Source organism: Pistacia vera, unplaced genomic scaffold (genome assembly GCF_008641045.1).
Source record: "Pistacia vera cultivar Batoury unplaced genomic scaffold, PisVer_v2 Contig346, whole genome shotgun sequence".
In the NCBI taxonomy this organism is placed as follows: Eukaryota; Viridiplantae; Streptophyta; class Magnoliopsida; order Sapindales; family Anacardiaceae; genus Pistacia; species Pistacia vera.
In genome coordinates, this window is record NW_022196164.1 from 425,182 (window position 1) to 443,371 (window position 18,190).

General features: G+C 36.5%; 1 pseudogene; it reads right to left on the minus strand.

Moving 5' to 3' along the window:
- Nucleotides 1–1,871: 1,871 nt before the first annotated feature.
- On the minus strand, nt 1,872–3,805 carry LOC116139043 (annotated as a pseudogene).
- Nucleotides 3,806–18,190: the final 14,385 nt, after the last annotated feature.

Below are 18,190 nucleotides of genomic sequence, written 5' to 3' on the forward strand. Positions count from 1 at the left end.
CCACATTGTAATAACTTATAATTTTTCTAATTCTCGTCTTAAGAAAAGTTGTCTCCACATAGTAATAATTATGTGTATATTGCAAAAAAAAAAAAAAAATTATTTGGTACATTAAAGGTTTAAGATGAAATAAAATATTTATCTAAAGTTGTTTGAAAGAATGATTTATGCTTTAGAGTTGTTACTACATCTTTTAACTTGTGGGTATATTACTCGTTAGCATGATCTTCTTATTGAAGCCAAAATATTTATAGCTTCTCAAGCATGTTTAGAGCTTCTTAGCACGGAATTTTTTGTATTTTCGTACTATCATCCTCATGATTATTTCCTTCTCTTCTTGTGTAATTGTAGTAATGATTTCTTCTTCAGCTAAAACATACATGACTTGTTGCTCATTTGAATGATTGAGGAGGACATTAATATCCATTCGATTAGTATAGTGAAGTTATCAAATCTGGTCACTCAATTCTACAATGACTCTTTGATTCTTCTTATCTACTTTATTTATAACTTGCAATTCATCGACATCAAGGGTCCTAATTTTATAATGCTTAAAACAATTGGCAATTGTTTGTGGTTTCACATCAATTTAACCATGCAATAATTGTATTTACAATTTATCAAGGACATTTATCTTTGTTGGTTCCAAGACACGATCTTTTATTCGTTTAAAAAGTAGGCAATTGAAACGCTGAATTGAAATCCTAATACTATTAAAACATGAATTGAAATCCTAATGTTGTACTGCTAAAACATTAATTATAAAATAAGAAATTTTTATAATTACATCTCTATTAAATTATAACCTTTTCATAATAATAAAATTAATTAGTCTCACCATTATGACTATAGAGAGGATTTACTCTCTGTGTGTATATATGTGTGTATATATATATATATATATATAAAGACTAAACTTGTTTTTGGTTAGAAACAGTAGAATTTATAATAATATTATTGTAATGCTTATTTCTCTTTACTCTAGAAAATACATTTCAATTTAATTGGACGAGTGGTAAACAAATTCCAATTGGATTCAGAAGATTTTGACACCACTGTAATGCAAAGAGAGGCGTGAAAGGCTTTTGTTTGAATGACAACTTATAATTGCATTGATTGAAAACACTAACTCTTTGCCGATTGCATTATTTGAAGTGGCATAAAATTCTGTCAAGCAGGAGGTACACGTGTTGTCACGGACTGCTCATATAGTTTGCTCTTCTAGAATGCCTACTGTGTGTCTGGACTAGCTTGTTCTTCTAGAGAAAAGGATTGGTTTTTGTGACTCATGGCTGAGCTCATCTCTCCTGTCTTGTTGCTGAGGAGTTGGTTGGACTTATCCATGGCTTTAGGCTCACTGGTCCAAGTCTTGTGACCGTACTTTGCTCAGCTGGAATGTCTACTGTGTCTGGATTAAGCTTATTCTTCTAGAGAAAAGGATTGGTTTTTGTGATCATGGCTGCAGCCCGGGTCAGCATGGAACGGGTAGTTGTTACATTCAATTTTTGAATAGATTTTTAGTTGAATAAGATAGCCATGTATTTAGGATTTTTTACTTGGGGTTGAATGCGTATTTTGATTTGTTTAGATTTGTTTAGATTGTTGAACGTGTTTTACTATTTAGTAGGGAAGTATGGTTGTAAGATACTATAGACTTCGTTTGGCACATTATTATTAACATATCCGAAAAGAGAGAATATCAAGCCGAAAGATATTCGGAAGCAAAATTAATTAATAGTCGTTGTTTATTACTAATCGCTAACAATGGAGAGGAAGATAAATGAAAATATTCTTTTTTCAAACAATCACATACACCATCAGCTAACAATTAACAGTTGGTGCAAATTCTTTATTCAAACAATCACAATACATTAACACAATTTTTTTTTCCTTAGTTTCTTCAAGATTAAGTGGGCACCATGTTCCGGATGAAGAGTAATAACTGAACGAGGAGAGAACATAAGATGGAGATAACTCCACGCGAAGTTTTGCAGAATTAAAGCCAAAGCCATTTTTGCCTCCAAGAGAGCAAAGTTTTGTCCAATGCATATTCTAGGACCCCTCCAAAAGGGAAGAACGAAACTTGACTCTTCGCGGCCTTTGAAATTCCTTCAGAAAACCTCTCCGGATTAACTCCCTCCGCGTCATCACCCCAAAGTTCTTGATCAGATGAACCAGGATAATGCGTTGTGACTTCAACTCCAGCAGGCAGTGACAGTCTCCAGTTTTATTTCTTCGTGAACAGCTCGTCAAGACCAAGCACTGGAGGGTATACCTGAGTACCTCATAAGTACATTGAGACCTGAGAAATTAACATTAAAATTAATCTACAAAATTCCAAAGAACAAAAGAAATACTATTTTTTCCAACATATTTATACTTACAACTTTCAAGTGATTCAATCATCATAGTTGGCTTCTATCACAAATACTTGGAAAACCTCTTCTCTTGCACGATCTGCCAATCTTGATGCTTACTCAATAAAATCATAGTCCAGACGAGCAAACGGAGGTAGTCTCTTGACCAGCAAAGTAAAACTTGCACTCTTCAATCACATCATTGATGGTCATTCCAACTTTTTTGTTGTTTCCATGTTCTTCAATTCTCCTGAAATTGGATTCCATGAGTATACCCAATAAGTCCTTCTTTGAGCTTCTCCTGCTTTCCTAACCTTCTCTCTATTTTAATGATACCAACGTAAGGCTTGTATTTCCGCGTCAATTTTCTTTAATCTCCTATTCCTTTTGTAGGTAAAAACCTCATAATATAAATAAACAATAAAAGTTAATTCAAGAATGAAATGAACTACTATTTGTGTTTTGAATGGACGGTTATTACCAAAGGATTTCAAGCATTCAGTATATCAAACACAGTCCAATATCATGAAATAGTTTCTATTTTCTCAACACTAGATATTGCTTACCTCATCCGGAATGTAAACCGATGTAAACTTCTGTCATAATATCACTAATTCTGTCAGAGTTCAAATATCTTTCTTCCTTCTTCGAAGTTGCTTCCAAATGCTGTTTTAGAAATCACATCTCCGTCAAATTTGCAAGGGAGGGCCATACATCCAATTCACATGATCCTTCTTCAGAGACCAATTTCTCCATTTGCTAACATCTCACTACAAACTTTATAGAAGGCGGGTAACATCAGCTGTAGCAAGTTAAGAATCAAAATTAATTGTTAGTATAATTAGGCATGTAATTAATGTCAACAAAAGTTCAAATACATATAAATAATGGAAAAAATAAATGAATTGACCTTCAACTTATCGAGATGGAATGCTGGGTTGATAAGCTTTCTGTTTTACTCCACTTGTCCCCCTCATAGTCTACAAGTCCAGATGCAAGATACTTCAAAAGAGGGTTCGCCTTAGGTTTATAAAATCATTATGTCTGGAAAATATTTCTTTTAGTTGATCAGGATTCATGATGATCACCCTGGGTATGGACCAATCCTGTAAATGAATTTTTTCTGCATTTTTGACAAATATGTACAAATGTTAGTAGAAGTTATTCGATTGTTGTTCAAAGGATATATCTAACATGGATGAAAGAATTATGATTATGAAAGAAGATTTGGGATTGACATCCATAATCCTTGACCACTTTATGTTGGAATGGAACCAACGTGTTTACATCACAGAGACATTGAAGGATCTGGATTTTGCTTGTTTTAGCATCACTCTGTCTCCTTCAAATCTCCTAGAAGACCTGTAAGGTTTGCCAGAGAGACCTTGCTGTCTCAGGTATCTCTCCAGCTTCTTTGGCCTCAACCATACCCGTTCAGAATTCTCCATGCCAATGTTACTACGTAACCAAAACTATGGAGACTGCAATGGATATCACTGATAATTCCATTTCAGAATGACTATGAAATTTCAAAACTCTTAATTGATACAAAGTACGTGGTTAATGCTCTCAATTTATAGTACTGAAAAAAGTGACTCTGACTGGAGCATGAAAATCTTCTTGGATTTTGCTGATAATTTTGATTTTTTTTTTTTTTATATTATTCGATTATGAAAAACTTTTGTGTGTGCCACCTCTAGAAGTCTTTTTATATTTAATTTAATGTTTTTTTTTATTATTTATAAAAAATATTATTTTATAAAGATCGTATAAAGAAAATTAAAAAATGACGTCATTAAGAAAAAAAAAAGAGAGAATAAAATCATAAAATTAGAGTAAAAATTTTGTACGCTCTTTATATGTATCTTTCTAAAACTTGTTTTTATTTAATAAATGATTGGCTGCACCTTATTAGTGCCTGGAATGACTCAAACTCAAGAGTTCATGAAAACTTATTTTGGTCTTTTACTACCCAATGGTGGTTTAGGGTATATTATGTCACTAACCTAGTAAGAAGTAGTCTCTTGATATTTTGATTCTGATTCGATACCTCTAATTAGCATTACCCTATTTCAATAACACAAAGGGGTTGTTTGGATTGGGGGTAAATAAGATAACGAGGGTAATCTTTGTTTATTTTGCAAGATTCTTGTGTTTGGGTTGCAAGTAATAAAATATTATGAGAATCTTTTATTGTAAATAGTAGTTACTGTTGTTAATGTGGGGGATAATCTTATTACCTTACTAGGGGGTGTTATTAAAATATTACCAGGGTAATTTAATTTTTCAACCCATTTTGCCCTTAATTAAAAACTATTTTGGATACAATTGCCCTCAAATGTCTACCAAATAACAATTACCCAACTCCTTTACATTTGAAAAATTAGCTAAAATACCCTAACTATGAAAAGTTTAAAAGTTAACAAAATACCTCAAACCATTCAAGACCACCTCTAGCCACTGGCATCAGTCGCTGTTCCAGCCATAGATCACAGATCCATCGCACAAAACGATTAGAGATCATAGATCCATGGCCGAAAATGACCAGATTTGGCGTTTCTATGGCCATGAAAAGGCCAAATTTTTGGCTGTGTTATTTTACGGCCAAAGATCTGCTTTTTCACAACCAGATTTGTGGCTGTTTTCTGGCCATGGATTTGTGATCCATGGCTATTTCCGGCTTTGTTAGTGCACGGCCAATCGTGCGCCATTTTGTCAACTGTCGACAGTGGCTTGGGGTGGGTGTGGATGATTTTGCTATAAATTAAAGTTTTAAATAGTTGTGGTGTTTTAGCGAAATTTCAAATATAGAGAGTTAAAAGAAATAATTAAAAAATAATAATAAAAAATACTATTATATTAATATTTAAAAAGGATGACAATTTAGTAATATATATAATATATCTACCAATTAATCTTCCTAACCAAATATATTATTCATCAATTTATTCGAACCAACCAAACATATTTTTTAAATATTCTCAATAATTTTCAAGATAATCTTTATTTTTGTTAATATAATATAATCTTATAATAAAATATTATATGATTTAAAAGTCTATAAAGAGGGAAAGATTTATTCCACAAGTTTTAGTTCTTTTGGTTCTTTCCGAGCAGAAAATAACTCTCTAAAATTTGAGAAAAACTTACGTGAGCCTGTCTCACCATGTTATTATCTTGATACGGTGAGACATCCAATAAAATTCTGCCACGTGTTCACTTACTGTGAATTATAAAATAAATAAAATTTTAATTTTTTTTAATACTATTTATTTTCCTTTCGCTTTCTTAGCTAAACAAAACAAAGTTTCTCTCTCTCCTCGCCACTGTTATCTGCCACAAATCGCCATTAATATTTTTTCGTCAGGTTGTCATCCTCCGTAAACTTGCCAGTCAACTCACAACAATTCCCCCACCCCCCCGCCCCCCTTTTTTGTTCCGACATTTGTTTTGATTGTTGGAGCCTATCAGGTAAGATATCAAGTGTTTAATATACAAAAATCCAGATGATTAATGGCAGTTCTAAATTTTATTTATTTATTTACAGATCTGATGGGTTATAGCCATGGGCTTGGTGAGTGGTAATAGGCTTTGCATCAGATACTTTAGTACAAGGAAAATGAAAATGCGTTTCTTCGGAGAGAAAGAGANGCCCTGTATGGGTAAACTCTTGTAACTATGAAAGGTTCGGACCATCTAGACTTAAGTTTTCCAAGAAAAAGCCTAAGTCTAGAATTATACAACAAAACTTTCTGACCTAATTCAAAGTTCTTCTCTTGATATGCTTGTCATGCCACTTCTTGGTCTTTTCCTTGTAAATCCGAGCATTCTCATACGTTTCATGACGGAATCCATCAAGTTCATTCAAATTCAACATCCTTTCCTCCCCAGCAGCTCGTAAATCCATGTTTAGTTACTTAACTGCCCAGTATGCCTTATGCTCAAGTTCCACCGGCAAGTGACATACCTTCGCATAAACTAACCTAAATAGAGACATACCAATTGGAGTCTTGAATGTAGTGCGGTATGCCCATAATGCATCATCTAACTTCCGTGACCAATCCTTCCTAGATGCATTGACTGTCTTCTCTAAAATTCCCTTAAGTTCTCTGTTCGACAATTCTACTTGCCTGCTAGTCTGAGGGTGGTATGGTGTAGCCACTCTATGTTTCACTCCATATTTTCCCAACAGCGCATCTAACTGCCTATTGCAAAAATGTGACCCCCCATCACTGATGATTGCCTGTGGTACCCCAAATATTGAGAAAATGTTCTTTCTCACAAAGTTAACCACCACCCTGGCATTATTGGATGGCAATGCAACTGCTTCCACCCATTTTGAAACATAGTCCACAGCTACCAAAATGTACACGTTTCCAAAAGAATTTGGGAAAGGACCCATGAAGTCAATTCCCCACACATCAAACAGCTCAACAACTAGGATATTATTCAATGACATCTCATCTCTCTTTGAAATATTTCTACTCTATTAACATTGGTCACATTCCTGAACCATCCGGAAGGCATCCTTGAACAGGATTGGCTAATAAAATCCAGATTGAAGGACCTTGGCTGTTGTCCTATTTCCTCCAAAATGGCCACCCACTTCCCTCTTGTGGCAATGCCGTAGAATACTCTCCATTTCCTCTTCCAGGACACACCTATGTATCATCTGATCAGTACAGTATCTATACAGAAATGGTTCTTCCTAAAAATAATACTTCAAGTCTGAGAAAAACTTTCTCTTTTGTTGGAAGGTCATGCCAATTGGGAGCACTCTCGATGACAAGTAGTTTGCAATATCTACATACCAAGGTGCTTCCTCAATTCTCATCAATTTCTCATTTGGGAAGGTTTCCTTGATTTGGGTTTCCGCTTCACTTCCCTAGGTTGGTCGTTCAATCCTTGACAAATGACCTGCCACTACATTTTCTAACCCCTTTTCATCTCGGATCTCTAACTCAAACTCTTGTAGTAATAGGATCCATCTTATCACCCTCGGTTTTGCTTCTTGCTTTGCCAAAAGATGCTTGAGTGCCAAATGATCCGTGTAGACTATCACCTTAGCGCCTAGCAAATATGAACGAAATTTTTCAAATGCAAAAACCACAACTAACAATTCTTTTTCAGTGGTGGTGTAATTCAACTATGCATCAGTTAGTGTTTTGCTAGCATACTGAATTACATGCAACACTTTGTTCTTTCTTTGTCCTAACACTACTCCTAGTGCAAAATCACTAGCATCACACATCAATTCAAACGGTAGTCCCCAATCGGGAACTACAATAATAGGTGCAGACACTAACAATTTCTTAAGAGTTTGAAAAGCATGCATGCATTCACTATTAAAATCAAAAGGAACATACTTAATCAGTAAATTGCAAAAGGGTTTAGAGATTTTAGAGAAATCCTTGATAAACCATCTATAGAACCCCGCATGCCCCAAGAAACTCCGAACTGCCTTAACATTTACAAGTGGTGGTAGCTTCTCAATCACTTCTGTTTTTGCTTGATCTATTTCTATGCCGTCCTTTGAAATTTTGTGAATGAGCACTATTCCTTCCTGTAACATGAAGTGACATTTCTCCCGGTTGAGCACCAAGTTCATCTCCTAACATCACTGCAAAACAAATGAAAGATTAGATAAGCAATTGTCAAAAGACAAACTAATAACAGAGAAGTCATCCATGAAGACTTCTATAAACCGCTCCACCATGTCACCAAAGATCGACATCATGCATCTCTAAAATGTGGCTGGTGCATTGCACAACTCGAAAGGCATCCTTCTGTAAGTAAAGGTGCCATAGGGACAAGTGAATGTCATCTTCTCTTGATCTTCAGGAGCAATGACAATCTAATTATATCTTGAAAATCCATCCAAGAAACAATAGTAAGCATGCCTTGCCAATCTCTCTAACATTTGATCAATGAAAGGAAGTGAGAAATGATCCTTCCTTGTCACTTCATTCAATTTCTGGTAGTCAATGCACTCTCTCCAACTCGTGACTGTCCTGGTTGGTATCAATTAATTGCTTTCATTCTTTAACACTGTGATACCCCCTTTCTTTGGAACCACTTGCATCGGGCTCACCCATGGACTATCAGAAATAGGATAAATTATGCCCACATCTAGAAGTTTCACCACTTCCTTCATCGAAAGATTCAATCTCCGTTGTGGTTGTACCCTAGGCTTGACATCATCTTCCATAAGTATCTTATGCATACAAAACGATGGAGAGATGCCTCTAATATCTGAAATAGTCCATCCAATTGTTGATCTTTGTTCCCTTAACAACTGAACAAACCACTATTCTTCCACTTTACTTATCCTTGAATTGATAATCACTGGGAAGGTTTCTGCTTCACCAAGATACACATATTTGAGGTCGGAAGGTAAAGGCTTCAGTTCAAGTTTTGGAGGTTCTTCCTTTCTTTCCTTTTCCTTCTCTTTCTCAAAATCAAATTCCTCAAATTCTAGATCTTGGCTCTCATTAATCAGCTCAAGTGCTTCCAAAAATCTAGCACACTCATTCTTCACCGGTTCATCTACCTCTATTATTTTTTATTGGGCAATACATGCTTCCAGAGGTAGTTGAGGGGTGTTCTCTTCAATAGCCTTTGCTACTAGTTTATCCACCATGTCTACACTAAAGCACGAATCCGAATTCTTGAAAGGAAACTTCGTAGACCTGCACAAACATGGACAGATTCACTATTTCATTTGAACTCTTAACAGTACTTTTCCTTACTTGCACATCGTGACAGCTCTTCCGTGGCCAGAATGTTCTTCCCAAAATGAGAGGACATTCCTTGGTCTCTTCCATATCAAAAACAACAAAGGTTCCGGTCAGAAGATAATCTTGTCACACCTTCACCACAATCCTTCAACTAACCCTCAGTATGTTTGATGGATCGATATTGCAAAACCACCTGCATGATAGTCGGGTTGCTTTACTTGCACCAATTCCCAATCTCCGAAAACAGAAAAAAGGCATATTGATGCTGCACCAAACAACAAAACTCTATAACAAGTTTTATATCTCCTATAATACAAGGAATAGTAACAAAACGTCCCTAGATCTTTGAGTTGGAGGGGCAACATTGTTCCGTTGTAATATACCTACTTTCTACTAGATATACTTTAAAGCATAATAAACCATACATAATTAGTATATAAAATAGTTGGGGCCCAAATTTTTCTTACTTACAAAAACATATTCTTTACATATATCAAATAACAGTACAAAACTAGCAACATGGACAATAATGCCAATCCCTCCCCCTTGTCGACGCCTACTCTTCCGACCGCTGCTGTGGAATCATATTTCCACTATGATTTTGCATTGAATTTTTGATAGAATTAGGATACTTTTTCATACATTTGGGCCATAATTGCTACCTAATTCTATTAATTTGTCTTTTGTAGGCCTAAACGATGATTTTGATCATAAATGACAATTTTAAGCATAAATTATTGTACTTGAGCTTGAAAACTCGGAATGACCTGAATTTATAACCTTGGAAAAGCTAGAAGAAGCTACAACACTTTCATGTTTTGGGTTTTTCCCTAATTCGGACTGGGAACAAGGGTGGTAAACTGTGCTTGAAGTCATGAAAATTAGCTGCGAACTAAAGAAAAACGTCTTTGATGTGCCTTCAGTATTACTTGCTCTGCATAAACTTGAGCTGTAGACTCTCATATGTGCTGACTTTTGAACTCCTAGAAATATAATTGAAAGGGATAATTTTCATATGTTTACACTTTTCCAGATTCAGACTCTATCACTGCCAAATTTGGCCTGAAGTTCCTCGCCGCGGCAAAACTTGTGTCAATGTACAAATAAAACGGCACATTTTGTTTGCAAGGGATTCATCCTAGTGAGAGAGGTATATATTAGAGGAAAAATGAGAGAAAAGGGGGCTTGGTTCTTCATTTGGAGGCAACTCTTGGGAGAGAGAGTATTGAAGATTTTGGCTTCAAATTAGAGAAGATTCTCCCATCTTTTGCTTGTTTTTCAATGATGAATCTTGATTCAGTTTACTTTTGTTATTTTATTGATTCATTTGTTGAGTATGAACTGAGTTGTTTGCTAGGGTTGATATGTAATCTTTCTAGCAACTATTCAATATTAGACATTATATTTACTTTGAGTTTTAATTCCTGATTAGTGTTTATCTCTTTGCTTAATAACTTTTGGATGCTTGATCACCATTTCAAATTTGTGGTTACAATGAGACTGAGAAGTGATTTTGTGATTGTGCCTTTTGGGATAAATACCGTTAGATTAAGCAAACCGCTTGAGTAGGTTTGGATCGACATCACAATCTAAATAGATTTCCATAAGCTTAAAAGCTTGAACTTAATCTCATTTTTTTGGGTGCAGAAACTTAATAGGGATGAGTAAGGAATGTAGCTGAGAATGTATGTTTTACAACTTAGGAAATCGATTTTCAATCAAGGAATTAGAACGTGGGTTATGCAGAATTGGGGGGTTAGCGTATCTAGGTGAAATCAAACCCTAGCATTTTTTGGCATGTTTAGTTATTAAGTTGTTGGGTTTTGCTTTAATTTCATTATCATTCATTTATATTTGTAATTTTTATTTAGTTTTTTAATTTTCCATCAATCCGATTTTGTTCTTCAATTGGGACCTAAACAGAGAAATCGTGCTTAGTAACACATCTCGTGGGACGATACTCCATCATCACTTTATTACTTGTTGTGACGAGTGCACTTGCTAATTTGCATGTTTATGAAAACAGCGCATCACTGCTCACCTATTTCCTGCAAAAATAAAGAAAAACAACGGGGTGGACATAAAATGCTCAATAAGTAAATCCTTAACTCTTCTCCTTCTTAGGTTCTTCCTTACTTAGTGCCTTCTCTTCCTCTTTCTCTGTTTCTTACTCTCACGTTCTTTTCCTTCTTTCTACTTCTCTTGTTCTTTCTGTCTTGTCTTTCTATTCTTTCTATTCTTCCTAACCATATGAAATCATGCAATACATGAATAAAATGCATATGCAATAATGCAATATGCTTTTTCTTTCTATTTCTATTTTCTTGTTCTATTTGCTTTCTTTTTCTTTTTCTTTCTATTCTTTTCTTTCGTTTTGTTTTTCTTTTCTTTCTCTCTCCTTGGCTTGTTCAGCCTTCCATTCCTGTTTCCTTAGGTCCATTTTTTCTCATTCTGTTCTTTTTTCTGTACTCTTTCCTCTTCTTTCTTTTCCTACTCTTTTCTTTTCTATTCTTTTCTTTTCTTATATTCTTGCCCGTCGCGGGTACTGATGTATGGATTTGTGGAACTTGGTCGTGTGAGTGGTACAGTTCCTCATCTACATGCACTCTTGCAGACGTAAACTTCTTCTTTTCTTCTAGCCACTCATTAAGGTGCGGTGCATGTAGGAACTTCTTCTTGGTACAACCCATCCACCCATACACTCTTACAGGCTACATATCTATTCTTCTTCGTAGCCTCATTAGGTGGATGTATGGTGGAAGTTTCTGTTTTTACGCACCGTCACGGTTCCCCATACAGCTATTCACAACTATCGCTTATTCTTCCTTTTATACATCTTTCTTTATATCTCCTTGTAGTTAAAGTTTTATCTTTATTCGTTAAGCTTCTTCTAATCTTGTGTTTCTACACATACACAATTATAGCATATGGGTGGCTCAGCTAAATTTCTTACTTACATGCACTATGAAATGCACATATGCAATGTTGCATAAAATTAAGGTTTTCATACCCAACTCATACTTCACTATAGCTTTCATCAAACAATAATTGGCATGAACAAACCCTAATTTAATTTATCATTCTATTGGTTTGTTAAACCACCCAAATTGAGAGAAGAACTCTCTTATATCATCACCATACCTACAGGCGAACAAACACTCCCAAAGATTCTCCAATTCTTCCAATTTCAACCCATCATCAACCACACTACACTCCCTCATATTCAATATATCATCACAACAACAAGCAAAAATCACAATCTCATCTCAATTCTCAATAATCATAACATATACATATTTAAGGAATCTCTACTCACATGATTTTCTTAAACTTTAACTTGGTTGGATTTTGGAGTGGAATTTACTTACCTATGCTTGAGTAGTCTCTCCTAGCTCTCTAACCTTGTTGGATTCAAATCTTCTCTTAACCCAAATATAACTTCATAAGAACTCAACTTTTACACAAATAACATAGATAAAGCAGAATTCTTACCTTTTGATGCTAGAATCAAAACCCTATGAAAATCTACTCAAAAGCCCTCAAATTCCTTGGAGAAGTGAATGAAAATTGAGAGAAAATGGAGGAGAGAGCGGTGGTGGAATGAAGGAATTAAGGGTTACAACCATTATCTCTTATTTTATAAATATCTTTCCCTTTTGCCCTTACACTTTTTGCAGAATTCCATCCTTGGTCCCGCTTAATTCTACCATAATGCCCTCATTTTTTTGTATTCTTTATGAAATTCTATCTCTTTTCACTCCGCCAATTTTAACTAATTTGAGTGAAAAGACTAGTTTTTACTCTTAATACAAGTTTAGGCATTTTCTTCATTCTCTTAAAAGTAATTCAACAAAAATACTAAGGGCTATAAAACGTAATATTAAATCATGTACCTCCATGTTGCATCATCCACCACACCCCCCCCCCCCCCAAAAAAAAAGAATTTCGCCCCAAATTCAAATGAACAACTCGGTTAACAGTTCTGCATACTTGCTCTATCTCCCATGTAGCTTCTTCAACTTTATGATTTCTCCAAGGACTTTCTACTAAAATACTCTTGTTCTGGAGCTCTTAATTTTCTGTCCAAAATCTGTCTAGTTCCTCCTCTATACACAAGATTTCTTCTAAGTCTACGTCCTCTATGCCAGAATATGGAGGGTGACTTATATACTTTCGAAGCATCGAGAATGAAATACATTGTGAACTCTCGCCATATTGGGTGGTTAGTGCTAATCTGTAGGCCACCTTTCCTACTGGCTATAACACGTCAAATGGACCAATGAATCTCGGTGTTAACTTTCCTTATTCCAAATGCATCACCCTTTGTAGGGGGAAACTTTCAGGAAAGCTTTGTCATGCACTTTGAACTCAACTTTTTCTTTTCAGATCAGCATACTTTTCTGCTTGTCTGGGCTTGTTTCATTCTACTTCTGATGCGATCTTACATCTTATATCATTTTCTAAGTCATTTTGGCCCAGAGCTATATTCAACTCATCTCTCTCGCCCTCTCATCCCAATGTAGTGGAGATCTACACGTCTACCATACAAAGCCTTATAGGAGCCATCTAATTGTAGACTGGTAGCTGTTATTATAGCAAACTCCACCAAGGGTAACATCTCATGCCAGGATACTTTATATCCATACAGCTGCTCTCAACATTCCTCAAGCACTTGATTTGTTCTCTCTTCTGGTCATCTGTTTGAGGATGATAGTAGACTAAAAGCCAATCTGTACCCAAATTCCTCTGTAACCATCTATAAACTGAGACAATCTAATCTCTGTCGATCACTTGTGGCTCTAGTGTATAGTACATGAAGTCTCACTATCTCTTTAATCTATCATCTGGCCAATTGATCAAGTGGTACTTCTCCTTTACTGGAAGAAAATTGGCTGATTTCGTTATCTGTCTACTATCACCCATATAGCATTATATCCTTTCTGCACTCTAAGAACCTGTAATAAAATCCATCAAGATACTCTCCCATTTCATTCAAGGAATACTAAGTGCTGAAGCCCTGATGGCCTTTGGTGTTCTGCTTTCACTTGCTGACAAGTCAGGCATTAGCTACGAACTCTGTAATATCTTTCTTCATCCCGCCACCAATAGCCTTTCTTTAATCTTGATACATCTTGGTTGCTCCAAGATAGCAGTATATGGTGTTATCAGGAGCCTCTATAAGGATTCTTCCTCAAATCATCATCCTGGGGAATACACAACTGACTCCTAAAATAGAGAACATCATCCAACAATCGAAAATCTGATATCTTGCCTTCATGCCTTACTGAATTGTTTTCTGACACCACTGATCAATTAGCTGCTTTCTTTAATTTCTTCCAGTAAGGTAGACTGAACCTCTAACCTGACAATCCGTCCTGGTATGACCTCATATTTCTCTTTACACAACTCTTCTATTAACTCTTTCTCTTCTTGAGTCGGGACAAATAAGCTTTCCTGCTTAAAGCATCGGCTACTACAATTAGCTTTCCCCTGATACTTAATCTCACACTCATAATCTTTAACCAGCTATAACCATCTTCTCTTTCTCATTTCAACTCCTCTGAGTCAAGAAATACTTTAAACGCTTATGGTCGGTGCAGATATTACTCTTGGCACCATAAAGGTAATGCCCATCCAATCTTCAAGGCAAAGACTACACTGCCAACCTTTAAATCATGTGTAGGGTATCTTGTCTCGTACTCTTTCAATTGACGAGAAGCATAAGCTATACCCACCTACTGCATCAATACAGCGCCAAGTCCCTGCAGTGAGGCATCTGTATAAATGTCTATCTACACCCTCCGGGGGGTACACTAACTGAGGCTGTTGTTTAATCTTTCTTCAACTCTTGAAAACTCTCCTCACAGGCATTGTCCCATATAAAAACTCTCTGTTTGGTAAGAGCGTCAATGGCTTAGCTACTGGGCAAACCCTGCCATGAACCGGCAGTATAACCTGCTAGTCCTAAGAAACTCCTCACTTTTTTTACCGTTTTGGCCTTTGCCATTCTGATTGCCTTTACTTTACTAGGATCCACGATAATTCCCTCCTAGAAACAGCATGGCCCAAAATCACCTGATCAAGCCAGAAAAACTTGCATACAACTTCTTTCTCTCAATCGCTGCAGCACAATCTTAAGTGTTCCTCATGCTCTTCCTCGACTTCGAATAAACCAGATGTCATCAATAACTACCCTAAAAACTGATCCAGACAATCATGAACACCTTGTTCATTAGTCCATAAAAACTGCTGGGGCATTAGTTAACCCAAAACCATCACCACAAATTCATAATGCCCATATCTTATCCGAAGGCAGTCTTAGTACATCTTGTTCTGCCTACTTACCTGATGATAACTGACCTCAAATCAATCTTGGAAAATACTGGTGCACCTTTTAACTGATCAAAGGTCATCTATTAGAGGTAATGGCTATCTATTCTTCATTGTCACTTTATTCATTCTCTGTAATCATACACATCTGTAATGACCCATCTTTCTTATTTACAAACAAAATTGGAGCTCCCCAGGGAGAATGACTTGGTCGGATAAAACCTTTATCTAAGAGCTCTTGGAGTTCTTTTTCAATTCTTGAAGCTCGCTGGGGCCATTCGGTAAGGGGCTTTAGAAATCGACGCTGTCCCTGATGCCGTTCAATACTAAACTCTATTCTCTTTCCGGAGGCAAACCCGATAAGTGTCCACAAATACTTCTGGAAATTCCGACTACTGGCCGCTCTGCAATTCTAGTTGTGGGCATCTCTACTTTGCACCACATAGCTATATACCCCAACACCCTTTTCTTAACCTTTCTAGCCTTTATACTACTACCAATCACATCTCAATTGGGCCCTCTCTGCAAACTACTTTATCCACTATCATATAATCTCGCTTCTTCTCCGACATCAATTTCTACCCATACCTCCCTAGAAATCTATACCCAAAATCACATCAAAGTGGGGCATATCAAACACTATTAAATCAACTGCTAACTCCCGACCATGGATCACCATGGACTCTCCTAACAGCATCTCATGGGTCACAACACTAACCCCATCAGGTAACTCTATCTAATAGGTTGGCTCACTCTAATAGTTTTCAAACCTAATCTTTCTATCACCTATAAGATATGAATAATGGCTCTAGATCAATTAAAGCATAAGAGGAACGCATAATAATAATAACTGACCCGTCAGTTGATGGAATGACTTTGCTTCACCTTGTCTGCTGAATACCCTGGCATTATGCCTCTGGAGGTCTGTGCTACAATGGAAGGCAAGCTTTACAATCTTTCATCAAATGCCCTACCTGCCAACATCGATAACATACATTATGGCCTAACTCTCTTAGACACCCCCTGGTGAGTCTTCCCACTTTAGGACATGGGGGAAACTCCGCTGTTCTCGATCGTTTATTCTGCCAATCTTTCTTGTCTCTTTGACTGAAACTTCTTCTTATTTTTTTCACTTCTCTGTTTCTTGCACTTTCAAATCTTTCTCTCTGTGGGGCGGGAGATGTTCATTTGATCCTTCTATCGGGACCTACTGGGTGATTTTGTTTCTCAAATATTTTCGCCCCAATGCTCGCTGTAAGGCCTTACATAGGTTTGAGGGGTCAGCACCGTCATTATATCACAGCTATCTCCGGCTTCAACCTATGGACAAACTTATCTCTCTCAATTCTAGAGTACTGACCATTCCGGTGCAAACCTGGCAAGGAATTAAATCTTATTGAAAACCTTTCACTATACTAGACCCCTGTTGTAACTGATAAATTCTTGGACCTTCATCAGAACTCGTCCTCTGTTCATACTCAGCTTCAAATAATCCTCTAAACTCACCCCGATCATCACTGAAACATCATGAGTGTTCATCATTCCCACAATTCGGGCATATCACCTCGAAACCAGAAACTGGCATACACGAATCTTTCCTGTTTGTCATATCCTAACACACGTGCCGTTCGTTTGCACGTTTAAAAGTAGACATCACTGAGGTGGCTTGTCTTTGGTGGGAAGCCCAAAATCGGCGCAATCTGTCAGTACGTGTGGGGGTACGACCTTTTCTTCTCTCTAGTAGGCGGTACTTGAACGGGTTTTCAATTCTTTCTAGTTTGACTCTCCCCTGTCTTTCTCCTAAGACTTGCTAACATCCCCTGAATTCTAGCTTCATCAAGGGGAGGGGTAGGTTCTGTGGGTGGAAGGTTCCCCCGTATCCATTGTTTTCTTACTACTTGCTTGGGTTCTACGCCTCATCTACAAAACAGCCACATTTAATTAATTCATGCAATACTTTAACTAAGAAGATTAATTACAACAGTCAACAACGACACGCGGTGATGAGAATGGCACACTATCAAACACCAAAATCTTTGCTCTATACCAAAAATGTAATAACTGCTTCTACAGTATGCTTTAGTAAAAAAATTCATACAATATTAGTATATGAAAATAGTTGGGCCCAAATTTTCTTTACTTAAAAAACATATTCTTACATATCAAAATACAAGTACAAAAACTTAGCGATAGTGGACAGTAATGCCAATCCTCCCGCTTGTCGATGTCTCCGACCGGCTCACCTATTTCCTGCAAAATCTGGAAAAACAATGGGGTGAGCATAAAATTGCCAGTAAGTAAATCCCTAACTCTTCTCCTTAGGTTCTTTCCTTACTTAATCCTCTCTTCTTCCTGTTTCCACCTCACTGTTCTTTCCTTTCTTCTACTTCTCTATGTTCTTTCTTTCTATTCTTTCTATTCTTCCTAACCATGATGAAATTCATGGCAGTATGCATGAATAAAACGCATATGCAATAATGCATAAAATGCTTTTTCTTTCTTATTCTACTTCTGTTCTATTTCTTTTCTTTACTTTTTCTTTCTATTCTTTCTTGGCTTGTTCAGCCTCTCATTCTTTCTTTTCTTACTCTTTCATTCTTTCTTATTCTTATTCTTTCTTTTCTATTCTTTGCCGATCAAAATCAGTTGATTATGGATTGGAACCTTGGCCATGTAAGTGAGTACAGTCCTCATCTACATGCACTCTTGCGGACCGTACAACTTGTTCTTTCTTCTAGGCCACTCAATTAAGGTGGCGTGCATGTA